Source organism: Bactrocera dorsalis, chromosome 4 (assembly GCF_023373825.1).
Source record: "Bactrocera dorsalis isolate Fly_Bdor chromosome 4, ASM2337382v1, whole genome shotgun sequence".
NCBI lineage: Eukaryota > Metazoa > Arthropoda > Insecta > Diptera > Tephritidae > Bactrocera > Bactrocera dorsalis.
Window position 1 is genome coordinate 64,218,354 of NC_064306.1, and position 5,789 is coordinate 64,224,142.

A 5,789-nucleotide genomic window follows, 5' to 3' on the forward strand; every position below is an offset into this window, starting at 1 on the left:
TATTTGCACACACATTCGCTTCCATACAAACTTAAATATATACATACATACACATACTAAATGTATCTATAGATTGCGGTCATGTTGTCGCTGATAAATATGTGGTTCAGATTTTGAGTACTTGGCGCTGCAAGCTATCGCTTGGAATCCAGCCAAAATGGCAATTACTTGGCAGCCACAAAGTCTGTTTCTTGTAAGCATATGCAAGTGGATTCGTGTTAGATGGAATTTATGCGGTCACAATTTTGCATAATGTGGGTCAGATGAAGTCACGCTCGCACCTATTGCCAGGCCAGTGCTTAAAGTATTTCGGAAATAATAAATATGGAAATGAAGGTGCAGCACATCCTCTGTGATTTCCTCTTAATTGACTTAGACAAATGCTAGCTGGCAATATTAGTAGGTATATGGCACAAATCACTTCGGATTTCGGTATAAATTATTAGCATATCTTTGTGTAGGATTTCTCGTTGCGAAAACTGTTGTTGATATTGTTCACAGAGATAATGGGAATCTTTTGATGTACGAGTATAGTACAATAATTGGTGATTATGTTGAATTCAAGTAAGTGAAGCAAGGCACTAAAAGGAGAGACATACTAGGAACACCACTAACAAAGCCTGCCTGGAAATCCAACGCAGGATAGCTCTTGCCAACAGGTGCTACTTTGGACTAAGTACGTCCTCTCTCGACGACCAAAAACCAAACTCTATAAGTCACTCATTATTCCCATCCTGATATATGGTGCAGAGGCTTGGACGATTGCAACAACTGATGAGTCGACGTTGAGAGTTTTTGAGGGAAAGGTTCTGTGATAGATTCATGGTCCTTTGTGCGTTGGCCACGGCACATATCGCTTTCAATAGAACGATGAGCTGTACGAGATATACGACGACATTGTTATAGTTCAGCAAATTAAAAGACAGCAGCTACGCTGGCTAGGTCATGTTGTCGGAATGGACAAAAACATTCCAGCTCTAAAATTATTCAAAGCAGTACCCGCCGGGGGAAGCAGAGGAAGAGGAAGACCTCCACTCCTCATCATGTCCAATTGGCGCCACGTAGCGAAAAGAAGAAACGACTGGCTCGCTGTTGTTAACTTGGCTATAATCGCGTAAGCGGTGCCTACGCCGTAAAGAAGAAGAAGCATGAGAGCACCAAAACTACGATTTCTAAAAACTGTCTCATCAGACTAGTCTTATCCTACTAGCATAGCCTGATGGAAACACTTTACACTTTGACGAGTGACAACGCGACGAAATAATTGCTTTATCTTCTCTTTCCGTTGGTAAATATGTAGTATCAGAACATAAGTCTTCTGAATACACTGAACTCTGACATAAACGATCGAACCGCTAGTATAGTTAAAATTATCGAATTTAGGTCAAATATTAACCGTTTTCTTTAATTTTTATTGCCATTTTGAAGGGAATTTCATAACGCCGACTCTCCTTGAAACCCTCATACCTATTAAGAACTGAACTGCTGATTTTCATTAGCTTGTCTTAAGGCGAATTTTACAGAGCAAAAACATTCACCAAAGACTGAAACAGGTAGTAATCACTTGATGCTCGGTTCTTACTATAAATCTGAAGCATATGAGCCTCCCAACCAAGTTCACGGAGCTTCTAGTGAGTAATTACGAAAAGTATTACAAAAAGATATTGAAAAGTTGAAGGGCCGCTATAATCAATATATCATCCTTGAAGAACTATCTTGATTAAAAAAACAAACGAATTTATTTTACTATAAAAGGCGGGGACTTTTCAATTAACCTGTTAAAAAGGCACGTTCGGAATTTAACATATGACTTCATTTCGCGTAATGACAGTGCGAAATTTGATAGCAATAATGATAGAGTAATGACTTGACATTTTCTCTTCAAATTGTTCCACAGAATTGGTGCTTGTTGCTAATAATGCTTCAGACATTAATATTAGGTGGTTAAAAAAACGAAAACAATACGAAAAAAAACACTTAAATAAAAAGATATTCTTGTTGTTATTGACATTATTTGTATTATTATTTGGAGAATGCTACTATGGGCAAACAATAGTAAGACTTTTTAATTTAAATGTATCGCGGAAACCCATTCGTCACTGACACCGGTGCCAAATGTCACACCAAAATAATCATTAGTATTTAGTCTTGTCTAGCTGAAGTACATAAAGCGATTTTTACGAGGATTGAAATCATTCAACCAATAAATTCCATTAAATTTTGTATGCGGAATGAAATTTCTGGTGCTGAAACGTTCAGAATGTTGGAAAAAACCTTGGGTGATAATTGCTTATAATTTTTTTGTCGCTAGGAGGGGCTTTAGATTGGTACAAATTATTCAAAGATGGTCGAGAATGCGTTGACCTCGAACCACGTACTCGGACGGTCATCAATATCAACTCATGATCAACACGTCAAAAAATAAAGGAATTTGTGCTTGGGGATTGACGATTAACAGTCAGAGATCTTAGAGTTCTTACTGACATCGTTGGAATATCGAAGGATCAGTGTAAACCATTTTGAAAGATCATTTTGGCCTAAGTTAAGTGAAAGCACGATTGGTGCCAAAACCATTCAATTTTTTTGAAAAACAGCTTGGTGTTAACATCTGTGTAACAATGCTTTTTAACTGCCAGGATGTCATGAAACATATTATTACTGGCAATGAGTCTTGAATCTATGCTTACAACAAGGAAATAGACGATCAGTCGGCCGAATCGGGTGGCTGATGAATTTTGCTACATTAAGAAACTCAAATAATTTTTTTTTTCAGTGTATTGAATTCATTTTTCTTTTATTCATGTTAAAGCTCATTCAATTTTATTAAATATAGCTTAATTAGTTTTAAAAATAATGGAATTTAAATGCCCACCACCTGCTCATTGAAGCACGTGCGGCATCTTACCAAAAAGTTGTTCATTACTGCTTGGAGAGTTGAGACAGGAATAGCCGCAATTGTTTCTCGAATGGATTGCCTTAGTTCATTCAAATTTGTTGGTTTTGCTTTGTAGACTTCCTGTTTGCAATAACCCCACAAGAAAAAGTCAGGTGCAGTAAGGTCAGGCGACCTGGGTGGCCAACGGAATGTGGATTTTCTGGATATCAGCTTATTGGGAAATTTTCGTCGCAATTCTGTCATAACAGGTTGGGCTATGTGAGGAGCTGCACCATCTTGCTGAAACCACACAGAGTTGAAAGAAATTCTCATTCGGCGTAATTCTGGATAGAAAAACTCTCTCAACATGCTCAAGTAACGGTCTCCAGTAACCGTAACGGTGTGACCGTTTTCTTCGAAGAAGTAGGGCCCGACAATGCAGCGTGATGAAACTGCACACCACACTGTGACACGAAGTGGATGCAATTCCGTCTCATGGAGTATCTGTGGGTTGGAAGCACTCCATATTCGACAATTTTGTTTGTTTATGTTGCCGTTTAAATCGAAATGGGCCTCGTCAGACATGAAAAGACAGTTCAACATGTTTCCATCCTCTTCCACCATTTGAAGCATCTTCTGGCAAAATTCCAAGCGAATCGGCAAGTCTGCAGCGTTCTGTTTGGTGGCCATTTGAATTTTATATGGGAATAAGTCCAAATCTTTGTGCATAATTGACTGTAATGACTGTCTGCTTACACCCATTTGAGCAGATAAGCTTCTCGTCGAAACACATGGATTGTTTTGTATGACAGCAGCTACAGCAGCGATTGTTTCCTCCGTTCGAACTGAAAGATTTCGGTGGTAAGGTCTTCTGTTGACTGTCCCATGCTCGGCAAAATTGTTTACAAGTCTCATTATGGTCCATCTGCTCGGAGGATTGCCGCTAAACGTGCGCCTATACTCTCTTTGAACCGAAACTACTGACTCCAGTGAGTGATAGCGGCGGACAATCCAAATTCTTGTTTCAGTGTCCTAGTTATCCATTTTTGTTAAATGTAAAAATCTGCAAAATAAAAAAAAAATTAACCAGATTCATTAAATAAAAAAGTTATTTAATTTTTTTTTGGCAGCGGCTTTCATCAGCCACTCTGTATCGAGGCAAAGTTGAGTCGAATCGTAAAAACCACGTCAAAGAGGGTCAAAAATCTAAGTTATGTTGAAAGTTTTCTTCGATTATCGAGGTGTGGTACACTCCGACTTCCTTCAGACTGCCAAACTGTCAACAACGAATAGTAATTGATTTTATGCGTTGTTGGCGCGAAGCTATTCGTAAGAGGAGACCGAAATTATGGGCCGATAACTCTTGGTTTCTGCACGACGGTTAATGTACCATCGCATACTGCATTGGTTTTTAGTGAATTTTTCGTCAAATTTGCAACCAATGTCGTGCCGCAACCACCGTGTTCATCTTATTTAGCTCCGGGTGATTTCAGGCTGTTCAGAAAACTCAAATGAGCGCTCCGTGGAAACCGTTTTGATTCAATTGTAAACATTGAATGTGAGCCGCTTCATGAAGGCTGTTCTGGAATTTTACTTGAACAATTGTTTTGAGAATTGGAAAAAACGTTGGCATAAGTTTATTGTGGCCAAGTGGGATTACTTTGAGAGGGACGACATAGATTTTGAAGAATAAATTAAGAATTCTAAAATTATGAACAATATTATCAAAAAGTCTTACTATTTTTTGCCCATAGCAATAAAAGCATATAGGAGAATTACTATTATCTGCCAACTTCTTAAAATGTTTATTTTGCATTTTAAGTCACACTCTTAAGACTTCTCTTTTGTTTTGTTATGTTAGAGTCTAAGACCTCACTCAAAATTTGCTTACCAAACAAATCTCCGCAAAATTGACGGTTTTTGGTACATTCTTGCAAAGCTGCAAAATGCTATTTATTATGTTTAAGACACAACACGATGAAAAGAAAACAAATAAATTACTGTTATTTGCTGACAATTGTTGCACGGCATTAGCTTGACAACTCAATGACGAACTGCAAATCCACGGTTCGAGGCCAAATGGCGCAATAAGAATGCCAAGATTAATGCTTTTTTCTTGTTTTTGTTGTTGCATATTTATTTTTTATTTTACTTGCGATTTTTAAGTAGCGAAAAATTGCAGAAAAATGGCAAAATAAATGGCGCTGGCAAAGTGTCAGCCGAAGAACGTCGAGCGGCGAGTGGCGACAAATCGCATTAAAAATGCAAACAACGCGAAAGGAATTTGAAAATCGCTTCGCTATGCAGCGCGGAAATGTACTGGCAACCGAAAAAATGCAAATCAAGTGTAATTAAATGCAAATAAAAGGCACGCACACACACACACGCATGCAAACCATAAGCAGTGAAACCGATTGCGTGCGTTACGAACAGACAGACGGACTAACAGGCGGGTGGACGGACGAAAGAAATCCAATTTGTTGTATATTTCGCAAGCGACACTTCCTCCTCCCAGCCAATAAGCGCGATATGCTTAAATATAGATACATATGTATATGTATGTATATTTGTGTGCGTGTGTGTGCGTGCGTAATAACAGTACAAATAACCACAAATGAGCAGTGAACATAATAACAATAAAGCGGCGAAAAAAGCGTACGCGGCAACGCCATTAACGAGAGGCAGTAAAACTGCTTTTGCATATGTGTGTGTGATATATATGCATGTACGTGTGTGTGTGTGCGAGTACATTAAATAAGCGCGCAGAAGGCAAATAAACGCCAAGCAACAATGCACGTAAAGTCAATTGCGGCGGATTTACTTGCCTCGTACGCGCTTTATTTTCGCCCTTTTGTTGTTGTTATTATTTGCAGACGTTTGTTTTTGTTTTCGCTGTGCTTTTGTTAATAAAGCT